The sequence below is a fragment of the Podarcis filfolensis genome (assembly GCF_964270895.1).
Source record: "Podarcis filfolensis genome assembly, chromosome: 1".
Classification (NCBI taxonomy): Eukaryota; Metazoa; Chordata; class Lepidosauria; order Squamata; family Lacertidae; genus Podarcis; species Podarcis filfolensis.
The window spans coordinates 56,996,603-57,020,805 of record NC_139604.1 but is presented as its reverse complement, the minus strand read 5'-3'; the positions used below and the strand labels follow the sequence as shown (position 1 = coordinate 57,020,805).

Genomic DNA, 24,203 nt, shown 5'->3' with positions numbered 1-24,203 from the left:
AGATTTTATTGAGTGGGGATCCATGTCGCCCATGAAATATCCCAGTGCTCACCAGTGCGCACGTGTGTGTGTGCGCACACACACACCACAGATCACCAGCTGCTTTTACCATTTCTGCATTTCTCTTCTGCTTTTAAAAAGTATTAGTCCAAACAGTCCTCTTTGAAATTTAACTGGAGACAAGATGCTTTAGGTCAGGACAAAAGAAGATTGCAAATGGGACAGTGTTCTATAAAAAGAAACTTGCTGCTGCTGCTTTTAAGATTTGGTATTGATTTTTCCTTGTGTGTGCTATATCTGTTGTTACGCACAGAGCAAAGCAGGACAGGGAGATGTCTTCAGCGCTCTTCCTTGAGACGCTGCCTGCACTTCAGTTCATTAAGCCAGATAAAGATGGCTGGATGTGCCAACTCAGGCAGGAATTGGGTAATATTGCCCACTCTTTCCTGCCTCGCAGGGTAATAGTGCCTTGTGCCTGCTAATTCCCTCAACTGACACATTCAGACATCTTCATCTGGCTTATCTGACACATTTAGATACTATAGGATATAAATTAAACTTGTTCTGCAGTGTAATTGACACTCTTCTAAGCAAGAGTGATCAGTAGAGCCGCCTCCGTTTGTTCTCACCTATTGGTTCTGGCAGGAAATGCTACATTAAGTCTAGCAGAGGAAATGGGAATTTCAGTCCCAGGGAGACAAATGGGGCCAGATTCTCAGGACACTCCTCTCGGAACACTTCCATTTTTGCACATGCTCAGGTGCTACTTGCTTTCACCCTTTAGAGTGCAATCCTACTGCTGTGTTGGTGGAGGAGTTAGGATGGTACAATGTTGCTTCTCCGCCAGCCCCCACCAATTGAAAGGACCATTACTGGAGGGAGTGGGCTCTACTATGGAAGAGGCCCCAGTTGTACCCAGACAGGTTGGCAGCTACTGTTAGAAGTTCTTCTGCCAGCAGCAGGAAGCAGGAAGTCCCCAAATGGGATGGGGTGGGGTATTCATTCCTCGAGCCCCTTAGATATGCCAGCCTGGAACTGGTGTAGCAAAGAGTGGGCTGCCTCCCCTTATTTTGCCCTGGCTAGTGAGAGAAGACGGGGCTTGGGATGTGGTGGCAGATGCACCGCTCTGCTCTTTCTTGGTTAGGATTCCCCTGTTAGTTGCTCAAGGAACTTTCCGCTGCTGACACATCTTCAGGATGCTTTATAGCCAAAGATGCTATAATCAATGGAAGTGTTCGCTGCTGCTTCTGCCACCTGTTTCCTCCCAGCTGCCTCTTTCCTTTGCAGCTCTCTGTCAGTCTGGCTGGCTTGTAAACAAAAACTCACAGAACAACAGCCAATCGGAGGATGACACATCATGACAAACGGGTGGGAACAGAAGGGGCTCCTGCAGACTGCAACATGCCACTGGTGCAATAAAACTTCATTAGTGGTAGATTTACGTTGGAGCATCTACACATCATTCTGCTTTATTAGTTGTTCTGCGCTACTTCCCCAGCTTTGATGCACTGTTGCTGTCTGGAGGGGCAACCTTGAGCTATAGCGCAACAAAAGCAGGACATACCCTTTACTCCTTGAGCATATAAGACATAGCATGTGTGACACAAACTGTAGTCTTCTTCTCAGGATGTTCCTGCTCTGTTCATAGGCAATTGCTTGCTTTCTGACCGTGACACAGGTAAGGATGGGTGAACCTGTTCATTCTGACCGTGTGAAATGAATCTGTTCATTTCTGACCGCGACACAGGTAAGGATGGGTGAATCTGTTCATTCAGTTTTTCTCAATTTCTCATTTTCCCAATCTTAAATTTGGTTCTCCACATTTCCACATCAGTTTGATGATGATGATTTTTAAAGTCCTCATGCAAATTCACCAGCATTTTGGGTGAATTTCTCTTAATATACATATATTTGTATGCAACTTTGCCTAACATACACATTTTTGCAAGCAATTTTCCAGAACGTAATTAATTTTCGGGTATATTATTGTTACCAACATATGCATTTCTAAGGCACATTTTACGCTAGTAAATTGACACATTGCTTGGTTGGAAAGGTGCACTGCAAAATTCAGAGAAATGCAAATTTTGAAGGACAGTTGCATATTGTTTCAGAAAGCATGTATTGAATAAGTTCACCTTCAAATGCAAACTGAGCCAAACTTCTCCCCTAATCCTAGGCACAGGCAATATTTGGATAGTTTTGATCAGGGAGCGAGGTGCAATATGTGTGGATTGTGTTAGTTGGCGGCAAAGGGACATGTAAGCATGTGCAGTACACCAGATGAACTGAGCATTTTCTGTGGGCTCTGCCTCCTGACCCACCAGGCTCTCCCAAGCCCTGCCTCCTGACCTGCCAGGCTCGTCGACTTGACCAACCTGGCTCTACTGTGGAACTTGCTTGACAACGTGGGTAGAACTTGTAGTATCTCACTGCCTTCGTCTGCTCTCCATCACCAAGGAATGGGAGTAAAATTGTGCAAATGGATGAGTGATGCAGCTGGGCACCTGCTCATGCTCTGACTCTTGCGGTTTGATCTTCCCCTAGATTCTCTCAAAGGAGCAACTGGGTATCACTGAGCAGGAAAGAGACAAGCCATAATGGAGAAGGCCCTATCCCTGAATGAAGGTCACCCGGCAAGCTACAGAGCCACAGCCACCTGCATGTCCTTGCACGACAGAGTGCTTGATTTTCCTGGCACGTTGGAGCAAAGTTCTGAAATGTAACTGAGCTCAGCCCTGGCGGCACTAATTGTTCAACTTTCAGATTTTGGAGTTTTTTAATCAGCTTGTGCCAACGGGAACAAAATTGCTGCTACCAGCAGAAGTGGTTTTTGTACGCACAGTTCCAGCCTCTCCCCCCCCCCCTTGCCGCCCAACTGCGACTGAAAATCATACTCCATGCATTGACTTAATGTCTCCCTGCAAGCAGCCAGAAACCTTAGCCTTGTGACGCAATTCACGTGGGGTTATTTTGGGGCAGAGACGGAAGCTGTTTATAGAGATGCCTGCAGCCATAAGTCAATTGCAGCTCGCAGATCTGTTGGTCTCTCTGCACCACCTATCAGATTACACATGGCAGGGCAATTGGGGTTGCAAGAGCCAGCACTGGCGTGACGGTCTCTCTGTCTCTCTCAGATATTATCTCTACCAGCTGGTTTGGTAGTTATATTCTCAAAAATGGAGGCAGACCCTTCACACAGTGGCAACATGCAGCACAGAGCCAACAAGAAAAGGGATCTGTCCCCCTTGCATCCACTGGGTTCACCCACTCGAGACAGGTAGCTCTATGCCTCTAAAAATGATATTTGCCAACTAAAATGGAGGTTTCTGTAGCAAAATGCTAATCAGCTTGTAACAGACCTGATGGAACACACTTTTAATTTTTATTTATTTAAAATACACATGCGCGCGCACACACACACACACATATGTACACACACATTTATACACACACACACACACACGCCCTGCTCTTTTGACTTCACCTTTGAACTTCCTTTTTACCAATCTTCTTGTTTGGGGGGAAGCTTCCTCTTCTGAAATCCAATGTGACCATGTTGGATTTTCTTGGCAAGCGGCTGTCTACATGTATTTTTAATTTAATAGCACCGTGGTCATTTCACCCAGTTGATTCAACAACCCTTGCATCTCGCACGAGGTCCTGGATGCCACTTGAGGTTAAATCCAGGGAGGCTGTTCCATTTGGCTGTTCTAGAGCACAGTATTGGAGGACATCTAGGAAATTTACCTCTTTGTCATAAGCGATGCACATATGTCACCAGTCCATGTCAGGGTAATTGAAGTCCCCATTACTGCAACATTTTCTCTTTGGGATGCTACTTTGATTCCACTCTTCCTCTGAACATCTGAAGCATCATTATCTGAAGAAAGGTAGATCTAGACTCTAAATACATTTCTGTTTTGACCACAAAGACCATCAACATCACAGACAGAGCAAGCAACAGTCCATCTCCACAAAGAGGCTAGCTTTTACTTGTCTCAGATTCACATAAAAATGTTAGACTTCACCTGTAATCTTTGTATTTTGGAACCATCCCACCAAGTGACCAAATATGCCTTCGCTAAGAAATCTGCAGTAATCTCTGCACATGCTCTGAAATCCAGGACTCTGTTCAAGCAGGTAGCATGCTGCTAGTTAAGTTAGGCAGACTTTAAAATTTTCATTTGCAAGTATGTGTGTGTGATAGTTGCCTTTTCTATTTTTCCTCTTTTTCTCCCTTTTACCAAACAAAGTTCTTCTTCTTTAATACTTGGGATATTTGCCTTCCTGGGTTTAAAACAAAATTTCTCACTAATATCTTTCCCGTGTTCTAAGAGTGCACACAGAATGATTAAACCTGCCCCTTTATGTTCTAAGGATGGGTTTAAAATTCCTGTAAGGTTTTATGTTTATGCCATGGGCTTTGGTGAAATAAATCAAAAGCACCTTTTTAATATTTTCCTAGAGCTGGGCTGGGAGGGAAGGGTCCACTTCAGTAGGGCTTAGAAATACCCCATGCAGCTGGGGATTCCCCCCCCCCCCCAGGTAGGTTTAGGCAGTGGTGACAGTGCATTGTGATTCTTTTTTTTTTTTAATATTTTATTAAGGGTTTTCTTGTTTTACAGTGTAAGTGTAATGCCTCGTATTTTTTTTTTCTTCCATGTAACAATTTTACAATTCTGTTTCATTTGATGAGGCATTAGGGAGACCAATGGTACCAAATAGTATGGGAAACAGCCCTACTAGAAAAATTAACTAATAAACTGAAACTGACACGGGGACAAACAGAAGAAGACACCTTCACCCCGGTATGGCTCCCCTTTATCACATACACAGCCCAACAGGACAACGACAATAATCCACCAACAGCATACAAATCAATATGGCTAACCTGATCCCAAACACCCACCCACCTCACTCACACACGAAAACAAAGATTGTGATTCTTTTTTAAGGAAACATTTGCAAAAATAGAAGAGGTCTGCCAGTAGGGAAAGTCTCCTCCCTTTCCCCCGCTGATCCGTCACAATGTAATTGGGCAATTTGGGCATTGAAGGAAGTTGTCCTCATTCTTTCATGCTCCATGTGTCTCATGTCATATGGGATTATCTCACACACTGTACAGCAATAAGGAGACCAGATTTACAGCATACCTTCCCCTTTTGCTTTCACAGGGTACATCCAGGACAACTGATCCCTCACATCAGACTCCTTTCCTGAAGCCAAGGGCAGAGTGGGAAGTGCAGGCAGACAGAAGCACCCATTATGGAAATGGGCCGTGCCAGGGGTGTCTCTTGATGTCAGATGCTATGGGACTCAACAGAGGGTAATCAAATCAAATGCTGAATATCTGCTCTCATTAATCAGATGGATTTAAAAAATGCAGACTTGGGGGCAAAAGCATGAATATGGAGATGAATCAGAATAAAAGAAGGGGCTGCTCCAGGCCTCATCTTCCTCAGGTCACCAGGAGAGCAGGGAGCAAGGAAGGGCTCTGTGCGGAATGAGCAAGGAGGCTGAAATCATGCCTTGAGCACTGCTAGAGCCTGTCGGGGCCAGGGCGGCTTGTCATGCTAAGAATGCATCTGAGGGGTGAAACAGTCAAACTGGCCTTGATCCTCAGGGTTGCAAATGGCCCATTCCCCCTCCCCCGCCCCAGCCTTGGCAACCTAATTCTCAAATTAATTATGCGAAATTGGCAGATCTGGTTCAGGCTGGCGTCTACCAGGAACCAGGGACAGTGAAAAGAAGGGGAAGGCTATCTTACTGAGGGGCTATTAGTCCTCACTGCCAGGGCAGCAGGGCTTCTAAACACCATTTTCTGAAGGCAACCGCTCATTAGGACCAGGGTGGGAAGCTATTTTCATCCCAAGAGCCACAAGTCCTTCTGGGCAACCTCCTGGGGGCTGCATGCTAGAGGTGGACAGTTGGAGCAATGAATATGCACATTCATTGGAGCAATAATATGAATATTCCCTTTGTAGAGTAGGCTAGTTTCTGTACACACTCACCCACAACCCTCTCTAGCTTCCACCCAAGAGGCAACCAAGAGGCATTATTAGAGTTCAAGGACACATTCTAGCCAAGCAAACTCAACAAGGGTGTAAAGCACAGCTGAGCAGGGGGGAGGAGAGTTATATGAAGCTACAAAAACTTGGATGGACACATCTGGCCCCCACGCCTGAGGTGCCCCCCACTCTACTTTAGGGGGTGGGATTGACCACTCTCCCATCAACCGGAGGGTGCCCTTTGCATGGCTGTGCACAGCACCCCATCCCTGAGAACCCTGACCCCACCTACTCTCTCTCTCCTGCCCCCCGCCCCGTGCCGGAGCATGAAGCTCTGCCACTGGAGAGGTGGAGCTCTTCGTGTAGTTAAAAGGGGCAGAGCCTACCTGAGAGCGCACAGTTGGCTCCAGAGCTTCACCCTCCCTACCCTGCCTTTGTTTAATGCTCTTTTATTACAGGTTAACCTTTTTTACAGGTATTCAGGAGCTGCTACGGTCTTAAGATGGTTGCTGTTAAGGGACCGGGAAGGAAATTCCCTGCATTGGCAAGTTTTGCCTTCCCCGTAGCAGATGTCACAACTTTGGCGGTTTAAGGCCTTGGGCAGAATCCTTTAGTCTATCTTCTCTAAATAGGGGGGTTGAAGTGGTGATGCCCCCCCAGGGCAGCGATCCCAGGGTTCCCCGTTAAAGGGGCTGAGTCGGAGGGGAGTCACTGGTCATACGCTGAAAGGTTGTCAGTGCACTCCCCAGTGTTGCGGTGAAATGACGGCGGACACTTTGCGTAAACAAATGTCTTCCAGAGCCAGCCCACTTCTCAGACAGACCTGATTACCCTGATGTGCTCCAGATCCCCAGCTGGGGACTGGGAGGGATACACACCCAATGCCGAAGCCAGGGTCTTCCTACATCTGAAAGTTTAAATAAAGTTGTGGCCAGTTTAATCCCATAACACGTTGTCATGCGTCATTCATTTCTTCCGGGTGGCTCTTGGGGTTGGGGGTCTCTGCCTGGGCACGCAAAAAACACTGTGACAATCTACGGAGATATTAGTGCAGACTTTCCATTATGCTTTCTTACAGCTGCTGCCCTTCTAGCTTATCATTCCAGGAAGTGTCATCTGTTCTACTAGGTCATCCCAGAGGTTTGCTGGCTCAGACGATCACTGATGGTCCAAATCCTAGAGTGTTCATCCAAAGTAGCAGTATGTCTCTTTTTCCACGAGCACAAGGATTTCCCCAACCCTCAGGAGCAGATTTGGGGAAGGTGCAAGAGAGGAACGGGTGGGTGTAATTACGTTGTGCCAACAAAACAAGGGCGTTGGAAACTGCCCATTGCCAACAGAGTCCATTGAAATGTGGGGTTTTTTTAAGATAGATCCCCCCCCTTCTAATCTCTGTAGCATCCATCTCTCCAGCAGCCTGCTTGCAGAGTGGCACCCTTTGAATTTCTTCTGCAGGCCCAGAGAGCGTCCTGGGTCTAAGCTGCTCACAAAAACTGCAGGGAGATACAGTGCCATGTCACATCTTGCTGCGGTCTGCACGGCCTGCATTGCGTAGCCCTCCCTGCTTTGCCGGGTGACTCAGCAGTGGAAGAGAGTGGACGGCCCATGTCATTACGGTAATCCTCCATTTCCAGGAGAAATTCAAAGGGTTTCTCCAGGGCAGATGTCCTGAATGCAGAATTCAGCAATGGCCGCAAGGCGACCCATGGATGCTACTCTCCATACATCTCAATTTTCAGGATCTCTACCTTGCCCTGGCCCACACCATATCTACCAACCCTTCTTGTTTTTTCTCTTAGTACATTTGCACTGATATGCACCCCCCAAAAACACACACACCCCTATTGCGTATGTAAGGAGAGATCCAGCAATCCATATAGCCAAACATATGCAGACACCCAAAGCCCACCTGATAATTAGGTGAGGGTAAAAGTCTTATCAGCAGACACAAACTGTTCAGACCACACCAGCTTCTCCTTCCTACTGTCAACTTATCTGTTGCTGCCCTCCTAACAAATAAGACACAGAAGCCTCGAACCAATGAGGCACTGTGGGCCTTCCTTGGCAGGGTGCTTGTTTATTGTGTGTGGGAAAGGGCCTGGGCTGAGTCCAGTGACATCATTATGGCACCCACATCATTGCCATGGGCTGACTGGCTTCTTCTCTGAGCGATACCATGAGGACGTTGTTTTCACACAATGTCATGAACTGCTTAGGAAGTGGACACGCACACTATGGGCGTGGCTGTCATTGTTGCTATGTTGTTTTCCAGCCATGTGGGCTTTATTATAACAGCTGAAGTCGACACATTCTCAAGATGATAAATTCCGTGCCCAGTACCAAAAATTTTGCACCTGGAATTGTCGAGTTCACACAGTCTTTCTAAAGAACAATTTGGTTGTTTTGGGGCACTACATTACATTTCCCTTCTATTACAACTGAATCTGATAATGGTGCTGGATCTGCTCATTCACTGCAAAACACATCCACGGGTACTCTATTTCAGATATTCAGTCAGAGTGTAAATATCCAAGAAATTACTGTTCTGCGAACAGCCAGGATCACTTGAAAGGATTGATTCAAATGTCCATGACTCCTTGAGAACTTCCCCAAAATGTCCAGCAGGGGGAGTGTTTAGATTGCTCCTAGTGCTTGGTCAGACACATCAATACTGCAAGCGGCTGCTGCTGCTGCTTCCCACTAAGTAGGAGAGTTTGGGGGCATTATAAAACCCACCAATTTATTTAACCTGTTTCCCCAGGGGTTTCCTTTACAACAGTGCCCTAGAGTAGAAAAGGAAAGTTTCACAGAGAAGAAATTATGTTTCCAAGTTGCATTTTTCTACCTGCTGTGGCTCACCATTTCCTTTGTTTACCATGGAGTCTAATGCAAAAGAGGGAGGACTCAAGACAGCCACTGGACGCCATTGCCTTTATTATGTGTTCACTATTCTTCCATTGATTTTGAGCGCCAGCCTCTCTTGACCTGACTTGATTATATTGAAAAGGCTGGACCCAGGTTTGTGTATTACTGTGTTGAAAACTGAGCCAGTTTGAGCCATGTACATCTCCCGGCTTCAGCATGTCACGCACCATGCTGTATGCTCAGGAACTCAACAGATCAAAGGTCATGAAATATCATGTTCGGGCAGAGTCAAGCATACCCATCTTCTCCAGCTCTGTTGCTCGGTTTGCAGGACTGCTTCCCACCCACCATGCCATGGTCCAACCCCTGGCATGAAATATTTGCATGCTTGAGAAGCACCCATCTCACAAAAGCCACCCTGAAGCCCTCCTTCCTAAGTCCTCCTTCAAACAATCACCCAAATGCACTGCCATTTTGCACATCCTTTCCATAGTGGAATAAGATGTTCAATGTATGGCAAGTCTCTCTTGGCTGTACCAGCCTCTGCACTGTCTCACTAACACATTGCCACTAGCAGAGAGAAGAACGCATGGTCCTTCTTGGGAGACAAGGCTGCACTTCGGGTGTCTTCCCTTCTCCTTTCATTAGCTCCCTACAAAGTTGTGTTTTCATCATGATGTTGTCACAGCTCTGTTAGAGAGAGCTGAGTTCCCAACACCAATTTTGGTGGGGGTGGGGCAATGTTGCTGTGGAGATTATGAAAAGTAAGCTTCCCGAAAAATCGTTTTCTTTGAATGAATAACCTCTAGACAGGGCAGAGCTTGAAGCATGAGAAATGGGAGATGTCGGAGCTTTTATTCCAACATAGCACTTTGCACTTACCCAGCGGATGTTGTCCCTGTGTGAGCAATATGCCTGGAAAGGCAAGGCATATTTGTAAGAGATTTGTGAAAGTAGAAGCGCAGATAGATGACTAAGGATAAAATGAATATTAGACTTATGTGTATAAGGCCTGTCAGCTAGTTAAAGGATTGCTTTAATTAATTTAGCCAATTAATTGATTTAATTAATCAATTAAATGTAAATAAATGTGCAGATGGCTAAAACCTCAACAGAGGTGCCTTTTTGAGATAATGGAGGAAATGCAAGTTAAATTAGAAAGAAACAAAAACTTACCACTCACGGTCAGAAGAAATGGCCATCTCTAATGGGTTCCTTACAGTAGCATATCAGACTCAAACTGGCCTAAAATCAAACAAACGAACAAGTATGCATTGAACTTGCAACCTTCCTGGTTTAAAATGTCTTCCTACTGATTTAAATGGAATATCCAAGACCTTAAATTCTTGCTGGAAATGTCTATGGGAAATCCATTCTGAGCTGGCCCATGCAGGGAAAACAGAAGAGTCTAGGGTGGCTGCTGCCAGTGCACTCTCTCCTCCATTCCCAGTGACGGAAACATTTGGCACCAGCTCTTATTATGGCAATATTGGATTAAATATGTTTTCCTAGCAGGTGAGCATATTGAGGCTGGGCTGCAAAATAAAGCAATCATTTCATTTTCAGTTGGCATGAATTTAAATAAATTAATATGTTCACATTAGCAATATTTCCCTCTGGATGGTCCAAATGATTTTCAATATCCTACAAAGGGGAGAGCAGAAAAGGACATGTGTGTGTGTGTAGTGAAGGACTTCTAATCAATGCAAAGGGGCAGGATGAAGACAGTTGTGACATAGGAGAGCCAACTGGTCACTTAAAAAACGCAATTACTTTTTTAAAAGTGGCACCTTGAGCCCTTCAATCGCAGAAACCTCCAGTATGAGCAAATTATGAGCACTGGAAGGGGCACTACAGAGTGGGACCCCAGCATGGGGGTAGCGGACTTTGCCTTGCTGGTGATCCTGATTTGGATTGCTGCCCCACCCCACCCGGCACTAGCAATTTGCATGGGGGGGGGAGCTTCCCATTCATTTTAATGGGAGCTTTCTTCCTATACAAGTTGTCAGTGCAAGAAGCCCAGTCTGAATTGGAACCATTTTTTAAAATAATAATAAAAAACCTGACCCCCAATCTAGGGTCTGAAACTGCCCCAAGACCACCAAGTTGGCAATTTGTGTTCAGAAAGGTACAGCTACAGCTCTCATATGTCATCTTCTTTGGCCTGTGATTTGAAGAGCCCTTAAAGCAGCAGCTATGTCGAAAGTCACACCAAGAAAGAAAGAAAGAAAGAAAGAAAGAAAGAAAGAAAGAAAGAAAAAAGAAAAGAAAAGAAAAGAGGCTGTGGCTCCACAGTTTAGTCAGAAGAAAGACTATCTGCCATATGCCTCTTTTGAAAGTAGGAGTGTTTGCAACATGCTGTTAGAAGTACTGTATTTCACATAACAGTTTCCTTGTTTGCTTAGACAAAGGGAAGCAAAATACACCCAGCTGCGTTCACATATAAAGATAAGCACACACTATCATTAACATGCGTTCAGGACTTCAGGGGCTCCAATTGTCCACAAAAAGATTGCCTTAAGACACCAGCAGCAGAATGTCTCTTCAGCAACCAAAAAGGAGAGTCATAGACACATCAGGCCTGTTGCCCCACTCCTACCAGTCCGCCAAGCCACCTTTCTCCCTTCCAGCTTTCCCTCTTGCTTATGCCACAACACTTCCAGCTGCTGTTTCCCCTTCTAGGATGATAGATGTGGCCAGTTTCAGCAGGAGGCAGAGCAGCTATCCCTAAGCAGCAGGATTACGGGACAGCAACGTCAGCCATTCACAATTTAACCGAGCAGAGCTAGGCCAGGCCATGAGAAAGAAAACATCTCCACCTTTTTGCTGCAAATTGAAGATAAGGTCAGATCTTATGGGATGTATTGCCCATTTTTTAAAAAATGGGTAAATTGACAATGTCTGGAGATAGAACAGAAGAGGCAACCAAAATAGCCAAAGTAACTGGTTTCTTTCCAATAGTTTGTTCCTTGCTTGTGGGTCAGTGTTATGTTTTTCAGCCTGTGTCAGGGCATGCCTTTCTAAAATCATACTTCCTAAACTTGGAATGAGGCTCAGTGTGAACTAAAACAAAAGAAGAGCAATACTGATCAGGCTCCATCCAGCCTAGGCTTTGCCAATATGGTGCTTTCCAGATGTTTTGGACTACAATTCTCATCAGCTCAGCTGTGCTGGGTGGAACTGATGGAAGTTGTAGCCCAAAACAGCAGGAGGACACCAGATTGGTGAAAAAGGATCTACTCTAGTAACCTGCTTCAAATAGTAGACACCCAGAAGCTTTTGCTTAGCCCACACACAGTGCATGAAAGCTACAGTCATAGTTTAGCAACCCCAGAAATTGATTCTCAGAGCTATTTTGCCTCTGAACATAGACCCATAGAGCCAGGAGGTACTTCAAATGTCATCTAGTCAAACCCCCATGCAGTAAAACTGCTGCTACAGCATCCAGCCTCTGCTAAAAACCTCTTGAAAGATACTTGGAGTCGAGTGTGGATTTCATGCTCTTTATTCAGCTCATAGTAGTGAGGAATGGGAGTTCCACCGAAATGTCTGCTTTATATACATTATTTACACAATGGGCCCCACGTGATTGGCTAATTCCGAGATTCTCCTGTAGGCCAATCTGGTTGAGGATTCACTTCCACCTGGAGTTGGATTGGGTGGCTCCTGCACTCTGGATCCTATTGTTCTAGGACCAATCAGACTGCTGCATTCTGAATCCTATTGTTCTAGGACCAATCTGACTGCTGCATTCTGAATCCTACTGTTCTAGGACCAATCAGACTGCTGCATTTTGGATCCTATTCAACTCAGTACATAACACCTCTACAGAAAGTTGACAACCTTCTGAGCTGATCTGTTCCACTTTTGAGCAGCTTGAGCAATATTTAGTTAAACTCCCCCAATCAAGCCTAAAAGTCATTGATAGACCTACCAATCCTACAGGAGTGTGTCTAATTACATTTTAAAGTCATCTAACCTAATGGCTGTCACCACACCTTGTAGGAGTGTGAATTCCATAAGTTTAATTGTTCCATAAGTACTTTATGGCCTCGAGACCTCCGGCTATAGGGCAGTATATAAATATAATAAATATAAATAAAAATAAATAATCTTACTTGAATCTATTGCTGGACAATTTCTACAGGTAACCCTGAATTCTTATAACTTAATCAAATTATGAGTTGTGTGAAGGAGATGATTCTCTCTATACATTATTTTCTTCACACAACACATTTTATTAAGTAGTCTTATATGCTACTCATATCTTCTTCCTCTAAACCTGCATTATTTTTGTGTATACCTTCCTACACCTTTTCCAGTTCTCTTTAACAGCCCTCGCATTAAATTTGCCTCTTTACCCGGCCCCCGCCTTGTGCACACTGAGACTGCACCCACATCACGCACTTAAAACACATTTTAAGCACTTCCCCCCCCCCCCACAAAGAATCTTGGGAGTTGATGTTTGTTAAGAACGCTGGGAACTGTAGCATTAAATGTGCTTTAATGGTGTGCATTCAGCTTTGATGTAAATGCTTTCATTGAGCTAGCAGCCATGACCGCAAAATCTTTCCTTGGAAAATCACTGCCAGTTCAGGACCTGCATATATATATATATATAGGGGTTTTATATTTCAGCACGCGTTTTGGAACCCTGGCAAAATCAACGTTCTGACGTCGTGGGGCGGAGCTTACGGGCTCGCCCCCGCAGTCTCCTCCCACTGGTTTACTTAACTCGTTTACAGAGCGCTCGGAGGGGCTTAAGATTCACTAGGAATAGTGCGCTTGACGGTAAACGTGAAACTCTGGATTTAGTGGTTTTCCACGCCGGCTTTAGACGGTCGTGTGCATTACAGTACTGGACTTCCTTCGAAATGTGGTGATTCTGGCTGGCTGCACCCCAGGGCCCCCCTGCTCACTGGACTTCTGCCCCAGAGCCCTATACAGAAGAAGAGAAACAGGTCTCTTTGCATCTCGTCTGGAAAAAATAATAGCCGAGAAGAAGCAGGCTGCGGACTGATAGGGAAGCTCGAGAAAGGGACTCGTTTTTGCAAATATGAGGCATGGGATCCGCGACACTTCCGCCTATGATCTCCCCTTCACTTAAAAACAAACAAACCCTTCCCTCCAGCCCCACGGAAGCCGTGTAGGGAAAGGGGCAGTGGAGGGCTGTCTGAGCCCCGCAGCTTGTTGTCGCTTTTGCAGTGCGTGGGGAAATCTGCTCCTTGGGCAATGGTGCTTCCCGGCACTTAAGAGCAACTTGGCAGGCGGAGCGAACGGGGCGCTAATTACCTTTGTCACCAGCTCCTTTTCTACCCTAAAGTGAGCAGGAAGCATATAATCTGCCCTGTCAGAGAGGAGGCTGCGGAGGGTGAAAGCCCCGCCCCCGCCCGCCCGCAGCCCCACATGCCCCGAGTCGCAGGGCTGTCAGGGCCAAAACACAGGCTTGGCTGACAACAAACATTGGCGAGGAAAAGCGAGGTGGGGGAGAAGCTGATTAAAGGGGGCGGGGCCGCGTGATTCACAGGATTAACGGGCAGTTTTGAGCTGGAACAGAGAAAAAGGAGCTCTCGGGAGTAGCTGCTGAAGCAGCAGCCTTAATAGGCAGCTTCTGCCTATGGGTGGTGGCTGTGGGGTAGGCGTTGTGGGGCAGAAGGCCGGAGCCCCAGTCAGAAAAATGAGCAGGAGGGCCCCCCAAGCATAGTAGGGCCAGTTTATCACATTTTAAGTAAGGGAAGCAATGCACATTACCATATAAAGAGGGAGGGAAAGGAAGACCCTTAAATCCAGTCTGAATTGCCTGATTGCATCACTGCCTGCCTAACAAAGGGCCCATGGTGGTAGGTGATTCTGCAAGAGGGGACCCTTAAATCTCTGGACACTGTGATACAGTAGTTAAGTCTACAGAGAGCCAGTGTGGCATACTGAGTAGTGTGTTGGCCTTGAGGTGAGGAAACTCTTGTTTAAGCCCCATGCAGACAGAACACTCACTGAGTGACTTTGTGTCTGTCTTTAAAACAAATACAGAGCCGTAGCTACGGGGCGGGGGGGGGGGGCGCTAGCCATGTTTATCTGCCCTTGGTGAAGCCTCCAGAGGGGCACTATTGAGGCTTGCAGGCTCGGTGTGGGTTTTGACCCAGGTGGGAGGGAAAGCCTAGTTTTGCCCCTGGCAAATACTATGTTCAATGTATTTTAAGTTCTCATTATCTACTTTTATTAGTATGAACAAAAACATACAGATCAGACAGAATTCTAACTTAGGTAAGATAGGCCCCCATCCTCACTTAGAGACTTCATGTGCATTGTAAAAGTGTCCATCTCATTTGAGTCACTGTCCTCCTTAGGGGCAATGCTCTTAGGTCAAGTGCATTTGATAACGTTATTGTGCTGCAGCCTTCATTACCAAAGTCATGCCTACAAGAAAAAAAAATACTTCAGCTTTAACAAATCCTTAGTGTTACGCAGATCATGTGCCTGGGCAAACACACAGTCTATTCTAGACTATTGTAAAATGGAAATAACTGCACTAACTCAGGAGGGCGCCATGTTGGCTATCCCTGCCCTAGCAAGTACCGGTAGGTCCAGATCTTTCTGTTGCTTCCTTTGATGTGATTTTTCCCTCATACACTCAGAGTGTTTATCTTCAGTATTTACCATATTTATTAATAAAACAAATGGATAAGTTTGTGGGGGAAACATATTTCTAAAAATAAAATGCTTTAATTGGAATGGAGACTCTAGATTCACCTTGAGTGAATGGTCATTCAGATGGAAAAGATGAAAACCTCTTCCACTTTCTGACCAACAGCTCAAATCCTCTGACCTGAATGTACAAGTAAGAGCTTCTAGATCTGATACTGCAGATGTCCATTCCAGTCATCACTGGCATTTGTCAAGAGCTCACATAGGTCAGCATCATGAAAGTCAATGGTGTAAAAAAGCTGACAATGGCAAGAAGAGCATATGGAGCTATATAGAACTCCTTTATTTCTTCTTCCAAGTGCATTTGTTGAAATTTCACTGGCAGGGCCAAAATAAAATTACAGGAATAATTCCAAACTTCACGATAGATTTTACAGTCAGTCCTCAGGTATTTTATCCAATGTGCACTTCACAGTCAATTTTAAAGTTATTGTGAGCTACCAATTTGTTACAGTTGCACAGAAAACAAATGAAGTCTTAGATGTATTAGGGTACTGGCAAGTATCAACACAGGGCATTTCCAGAGTGTCACTATTTTTGGGTGGGATTCAATCACATTCTGCTAGAATCAGGTTATGCAATGAAACCCACTTCACCAGAATATCAGACTTCTTGTGATATGGAAAGTGATGCAGAAATGCATTGGAAAATGGGGGATATTTGCTTGAAACAATGTAATAGAATCATGGAATTGTAGAGTTCCAAGCCTTATGAGTTGGTCAGAAACATTGAGACAGAGGAAGTAAGAAGGGGGACAAAGAATTGAACCTAGTCCGACCTGAGGCTAGCCTTGTGCAGACCAGGATTCAGATGTGGACATAGCTTATGAGTTTGGTGACCAGAGTGGAGGGGTTTCCCCCAGAAACAAGGTACCTAGAGTACCAGCGGGATCCAAATCTCCCTGCCATAGATGCTGAGTACAAAAGGGTATGCTGTGCAAGGATTCCTCCATGTGCATAGTTGGAGTGCAAGTTCCTAACTCTGATGGATGCTAGTGAGTGTCACAAAGGCGTAGCGCGGGGGGGCACTGGGCGGCACTTACCACAGGGCCTACAGCGCACCTAAGCCACGTGTGTCTCCTGGGAGTGATGCGGTGGCTCAGGCGTCTGCAGGTTCCACGCTGCCCAAAAGGGCAGCATGGGGCTTGCGTCTGCCCACTGCCGCTCCCTCAGTCGCCCTACAGCTGAAGGGAAGGCAGCAGGTGGACTCCCTGAAGGCTCCTCATTGCTCAAAAAAGTAACGCAGGCCTGCAGAGCGCCAGAGCGGAATGTGGCTCGGGCACTGGGATTCTGGTGTGCCCTGCCCCACCCTACGGTTATCTTGCCCAGCCCCCTATGCGCAGGGCATGCACTACCCTGGGTAGCTAGTGCATGCTAGTTACATTGCAGCGAGTTACATTGCTGGAGTGTGAGTAGGTATACCAGTGGTTTGTAGTGCCTCAGGCAGGGCCCAAAGTAAGCCGATTAAGGATGTGCCTTGGATGGATTGATTCTGTGAGAGATCAGGTACAGAGGAAGTCATTTGCATTTTCTAGAGGTCTCATACTGCTGTGTATAATTGGCAAGAGTGCCTTCTTATAGATTTATGTAAGCACAGGTCAGAAACACCCAGCAGCTTTCTTGCCTTGCAGGGCAAAGCTCTCGCTTTGCAAACTTTTCCAAACCACTTGGGAGATTTCACAGTCAAGGTGCAAAGGGTATACATAAAATGACAGTGAGGCCATGCTCCTCGGTAATAATTGCAGGCTAAGTGTCAAAGGTCTAAATTCTGGCTTCGGGTCTAATGTCTGGGGAATACAGTAGGCCCTAAAACCTCCCTACACTAGATGACCTTCAGATCCTAGTTTCTTCTATACGCAAAAACAAATCTTTTAGCTGCTAAACTTCTGTCCTGGCCGAAATGCAGACAGTGATTGAAGATGAGCCAGGAGGTCAAAGACAAGGAACTAATCAGGTATCAAAACTGAGGACAAAGCGGGAATTAGCATCAAGGCACAATCCTGAAGCCTGCACCAAAGGACTGACAGAAACACACCAGTGCTCAGGAAGACCTTGTTCTCATGAAAGCCTCAGCTGCAACAGAAAGCTCTTTTATAGTTCTTCCTGTTCAAGCAGGTCCAATGGCCAGCCTGTATAGGCGGGGCAACTCAAAGTCTTGAGGGTACCTAGTTGCCTAGGAAACTGCTTCAACTTTCTGGCTCACTGGGTGTGGGGCAGCCACACACTGATATGAAGGCTCCTAGTTTGAGTCCTGACACCATTCCCTCAAGCACCCCCATTTCCCCCCTGCAGGATCCCTCTCATAGCATTATTTGATGGTACAGGCTTGTCTCATGGGGACAATAAAAAGTATGACCCATTGTCACTGCATGGAGCTTCAGTACTTCTGCTGCTTCCCCCCCCCCCCAAGCATTTGTGAATAGTTGTTTATAGTTTGCTGTTGTATTTTAAAACTTGCAATACATTCTGAGCATTAGTAATGGGAAAGTAGGACAGGAATATTTTAAAGATGGGATTTCATAAATATGAGTGTTTATTGGTTCTGCATGGCACATTAAATACACACGAGGGCACGATCAAATGGCAATATTCCCCAAGTGAAACAGATGTGGTAGAAGTTAAACCATCTCCTGGTACTTTACCACATCAAAAACTGACAAATGACTTGGTCCTAGATCCACCATTTTATTTGGCTCACTCTCCCACCCCACCTTCCTCCGAGTGCTCCACTAGCATCTTTAAGAAGATGGAATCGTTTTCTTGGAGGGCGTATCCTCCTCTGTCTAAGCTCTTGAAGGAAACGGATTACTGGAATGAGACATCAGCCCATCTTTCAGTACCTGGGGGTGTCCAAGCCCTCCCTGCCACTGTCAATAACTAGATTCTAAATCTGTCTCTGACTTTTGTGGGGTGGGAGGATTTGCGTCAGTGGGTGACTTTTATAGCTGAGAGACTGGAAAGGGGGAGACTCCTGGAATGTGAAACAGCTGGTGCTTGAGTCATGGGCTAAGGAGGGCCTCCTCACTAGTAGTTTGGAGATGGGGAGCAGGCGGCATTTATTGTAGTCAGTTTTGGACACAATGAAGGGTTCAGTGGGTGGACTTGTCACCTTTGCTGGGTGTGGGCAGGAGGCACTTTCCTGGAATTTGCCTATGTAGGTTCCCTGCAATGTTCACTTGGGTAGCGTGCCCCAAGGTATGTCTGGCATGCTAGGGCGGAAAATGTGTGACTCAGAATTCCCCATCCTTTCCCAGCTCTTCCTTTTTCTACCAGAATCCAGGAAGCTGTAGTGAGGGCTCAACCTGCAGGGGGCAATCCTCCTCTGAGAAGCACTGCCTTGGGAGATATTTTGAACAGATTTGGGGACAGCACAGGCTATGCTTGGTGGAGAAGAGGGTGGGGGATTCCATTGCACTAGTGTTTATCCTTGCACTTGTGCAAGAGTTTAATTAAACACCTCCCTATTCAGAGCAGTAGCTACAAGAGGACTAGCTGGGTTTTTTGCCCTGGGTGAAGCCTCCAGAGGGGCGCCATTGAGGCTCCAAGTCTGTTTGTGTGTGTACGCAAATGTGGGTGGTTTTGTTTTTTTGCCAAACTGGGTCTTTGGCCCCGGGCAAAATAAAGCCTAATTTGAAGCTGTTGTGCAACAAACCCACTCCCAAATCATACCTTTTGTGATAAGGAAAGTGAAGGGGAAATGCATGAGAAAGTAGGGGATAAGGATTGCTTGATGCAACATCATCTAACCTCCCTGCAAACCCATCAGAAGGAGTAAGTAACAGAAGTTGTCTAATTTCCCTGCAAACCAATCAGAATGAATGCTCAATAAGCAGGTTGTCTAAAAGCAGTCCCAGTCTCCATGTCCTTTCCTTGCGCAGTGCCCCTTAATTTGCATAAGTTCTACTAACAGAAAAGGCTGCCTTATATCATTGGTCCATCTATTTCAGTTCTGTCTACATTGACTGGCAGCAGCTCTCCAGGGTTTCAGACAGGGAAGCTCTCCCAGCCTATCTGGAGATGCTGGGGATTGAGCCTGGGACCTTCTGCATGCAAAGCAGATACTCTGTTCCTGAGCTATGGACCTTCTGATTGCAGAACTGAGATCTCCTTGAGGCAGAATTTTGATTTCTCATCCCTCCATTGAGCGCATACAGCCCAGGAACATACAGTGGTACCTCTGGATGTGAACGGGATCCGTTCTGGAGCCCCGTTCGCATCCTGAAGTGAACGTAACCCATGTCTGCGCATGCACGTGACGTCATTTTGAGTGTCTGTGCATGTGCGAGTGGTGAAACCCAGAAGTAACGCGTTCCATTACTTCCAGGCCGCTGTGGAGCGCAACCTGAAAACGCTCAACCTGAAGAAACTTTAACCCGAGGTATGACTGTACGCTGAAATCCTTGTGTTGAAAGATATACAGAGACTTGCTTTAAATGTACATAGAACATTTCTCAGCACCAAGAAAATGTAAGCTGCCTTTAGTGGAGCCTTCTGCTTATTCCCTACCCCCCCCCCACCCCGAGCGAGGCTCATTTGGACTCTTTAAACCCATCCTACCCTATCTCAGCAGCTGTCGTACACTTATCCACCTCGTTAATTTTTAGTGGGCCTGTCTTATCTCGGTATTGTAGCAAAGACTAGAGCAGGGGTCAGCAAGCTTTTACAGCAGGGGGCCGGTCCACTGTCCCTCAGACCTTGTGGGGGGGCCGGACTCTTTTTTTGGGGGGGGAGAGAATGAAAGAATTCCTATGCCCCACAAATAACCCGGAGGTACATTTTAAATAAAAGGACACATTCTACTCATGTAAAAGCAGGCTGATTCCCATGTTGATGTCCGCGGGCTGGATTTAGAAAGCAATAGGGCCAGATCCGGCCCCCGGGCCTTAGTTTGCCTGCCCATGGACTAGAGGATCCAGCTGGAATCAATAACTGGCAAAAGAATGAAAGGATGTCCCTCCCAACTTGTGCTCCTAGCCTCAGGTTATTTTCTTTCCCTTCCAGCAGGTATCATATGGAGCCTTTGCACTTCACTAGGAAGAAAACAGGCACATAAGGAGGGTGTGCTTTAAATTAGAAAGATCAGGTACTCTAAAACTGCATGCATGCATGCATTTAGGCACCTGGCCACTTAGTACTTGGCTGAAGGAGAAAGGGGTGGTAGATGGTGGGGCAAGGACAGAAAATGAGGGGGAGAGCCTGGTTTGGCAAATGCTGTGACATTTAAAAATAAAGAGAGATGAGTGTTGAAGGTGGGATATCATTGCCTGGGTGTGCAAATGCATTAATGTTTTCCCCTTTGGCCCAATATCGTCACAGAAGCTGCCTTATACTGAGTCAGAACCTTGGTCCATCTAGCTCAGAATTGTCTACGCCAACAGCCCTACCTGGAGATGCTGGGTGCTGAACATAAGCCCTTCTGCATTCAAAACAGATGCTCTCCAACTACACTATGACCCTTCCTCTGTCTGGACAGATCTTGCAGGTTTTCAAAGCTCCAGCTTGGGGCACACAAAACAGCACACTGGCTTACTGAGCCCCCAGACCAGAGGTCCCCTCCACATCCACCTCAACTAATTCTGCGATCTGCCAGCAGCATGTCGAGTCAGTGGCTTGCTCTCTCCCACTGCTGCACTCGGCCAGCTCTTCACCCTTTCTCTCCCATCTGTCCTGTGCATCTGTCATTCTGGCCCATGGAAAGCAACAACGGCATCAGCGAGGGGCTGAAGGCATGCACACCTTTGCTTTTTCTGTGGCTTTTGAAAGGCTGCACTTTCCACACTGCAGTGGAGTGGGAGATATCAGCAGTTATTCACTCCATGTGGTGTCAGGAGGACATGAAAACTCCTCAGGCTGAGTCCACTGTGTTGAAACAAACAGCCATTTGCCTCAGTCGAAAGATATAAGAGCCACCAGACTTGTGTAGATTGCTGGGACTCGGTTCCAGACCATCCACACTCCAAGCTGCTCATCAGCACCCTGGGATAGGTGGATCTTGAGTGAGTGAGAACTCGTACCTAGCTATAGATCTACGTAGAGGCAATGTGGTATAGTGGTCAGCGTGTCAGACTAAGAACGGGGTGTCCCAGGCTCAAATCTACCCACAACCAGGAAGCTCACTGGGTGATGTTGGATCAGTCACAATAACCTTCATCTGTGAAATGGGCACACATGCTCTCTTTCTGAAAGAATGCAAAACTGTTTGCAAGGATGCAGTGTCTGCAGAAGAGAAAAGGCATCCCCTTCGCAGAGGCAGCCAAGCCTCATCCTAATCCAGCTGTACAACACCGACTCTCTGGAGTAGAATAGGAATGTGCATTTCATTGAGAATCTGAATGCTCATCCCCACTCCCAATCTGGCCCAGTTATTAAATTATTATTATTGTTATTATTAGTTTCCTGAGAACTGTAATTTGTTATGGTTACTGGGAATTGTAGCTCACTGAGGGGTAAGATGCAGTTCTGTACAATGTGCATAAAGTTCATAACAAATTAGAAAACTACAGTATTTCAAATTAAGTTCCATGGAGGCAAAGGAAAGAAAAAGCACAGAGGTTGAGTCAAAGTCCCATGTGTTTTCAGGCAGGATACTGAAAGAGAAAAAGACTGCTGCATTTCCTTTTGCCACAAAGGTTTGTCTAGAAGAGGGGTGAGGAGCCTGTGGCCCTCCATATGTAGCTGGACTACAACTTCCATCATCACTTACAATTGGCTTTGATAGCTGGGGCTGATGGGACCTGGAGTCCAACAACATCCAGAGAAGCACCAGTTCCCCACTTACAATCTAGCAAGGGTTCCTACCTACATAGAATCTGGGTCAAAAAACTCTATTGTCTGGTTCATCCCTGCACAGTAGAACTGAGCAGAAGGAAGTTTAAAAAAGGAGTCCTGGTCACACATCACATGAGCAGCCTCCATCCATCTGGACCTTCTGTGTGGAGGAGACAATCTGTGTAGGAAGTAGAAAAGAAGTTGGAAAGGGGTGCCGGAAATTATTGAAAAGGGCATAAACCAGTAGAATAGTTTTATGGGAATAGAAAGCCCTCAAAAGCACTTTCAGGTTATTTTATTTTATTGGTCAAACCAAAAAATGGTTGAATCACTTAACAGCAATAGAAGCGCATCTAATTATCAACAGTAACTTTTAAAAAAAACCTCTTTAAACCATATATGCAAGCCTAAATTTGTTTGTTTGTAGTTTTTATATCTCATCTCTTTTACCCAAAGGTCGCAGGGTGGGTCACAACTAGGAAAGGGCAACTCTGTCAATTTCAGTTTCTTGGTTTTCTAGTCCTAAGTTCAGATCTCCACATTTCCACGTGTTTCCACAGTTCACAATTTCGTCAAAAAAGTCCTCATGAAAGTTTATCAACATTTTTGTACGAATTTCTCTTACCATCACTTCAAGAAACTGACCAGCAGACCTCTTTAGGGTTGAGAACAGACTGGTCAGGTCCAATCTAGAAGTGAGAACAGCCAACCATTAAGAAGCCTGCAGTGCAAATTTGCAAAGCACTTTAGGGTCAACATTGCTCATATTCACTCCAAACTTGACATTGTTGAAACAGGTATTGTGAAGGTGGAGGTGTCTAGAGCACTACTTGGCCATTTTTTGTGGGATCTGTTTCCATTATTATGGCATGAGTATGAAGAGAAGATGCTTGCCGTAATTTAAAAGAGTGCCTCTCCCAATATCTGATGACCCTTGCCTTGAGACCTGTAGGGAAGACCTGTCCCATAATTTTGTCACTAGGTGTAGCTCACTATGTGGTGACACGGGACAGGGCTTTCTCAGATGTAGCTCCCTGGTTGTGAATATTCTTTCCTGTGCAGCTATCCCCCTTGTTGAAACTTTCTGTTATTAATTTTGAGGTGCAATTGTTCCCATGTTTGGGGGAGATGATTGCTTTCTGGAGCCCAGTGGTTAGCATTTTGTTTGCACTGCTCTGGACTTATCTACGGCTGTAGTTTTACATGAATAATTATTCCACAATATGCCATATTTTATGTTGTATCTTATTTGATTATTTTTGTAAGCCTCCCTGGAATCCCATGAAATGATGGGCGTTTTAAAAAATGAAATATCATAATTGATGGTGGTGGTGATGATTGTGATAATATAGCCTCAGATGTGGCCTGTTTTCCTCTCTTTCGGAGTAAAGGAGGCAAGGTTTTTTTAAAAAAGCGGTGTTTAAAGTGGCATTTGATTGGAGCACACAGTGGAGTAATAGGAAATGATTGTAGCTTATGTTTTTATTGTGGCATTATACTGCTTCTGATCTATGATGTTTGTATTCAGCATTTTAATGGGTTTTTATGCTGTTTTACTTGGCTGTTATGCTTTAAATACTGATAGTTAGATGCCCTGAGGGTCCTATTACAGAGGAAAAGGCAGGCTATAAATAGTTAAATAAACACATGAATAAATAACTTTGAACAAGAATAACCACAATGGTTCTGTTCAGATATTATTAGAGATGGGATATGGTGGTGCATCTACATGTCGTGTCAGTTCTTACAGGGCATTTTTCTGTGAAAATAAGGAGCTTGTTAAGTATGTTGGCTGTATGCATTTAAATGCTGACAAAAATAGGTTTCTTTATAACTTTTGCACTGCATAAATTGGATT

General features: G+C 45.6%; 1 long non-coding RNA gene across 1 annotated transcript in view; it reads right to left on the bottom strand.

Annotated features, from left to right (window-relative positions):
• Nucleotides 1-10,318: 10,318 nt before the first annotated feature.
• The window catches only part of LOC310746940, a 41,948-nt gene continuing 28,063 nt past the window's right edge, over nt 10,319-24,203 (bottom strand). Inside the window, exon 3 of the long non-coding RNA XR_014540816.1 lies at nt 10,319-10,411. This is a non-coding gene — a long non-coding RNA (uncharacterized lncRNA). The remainder of the gene's footprint in view (nt 10,412-24,203) is intronic.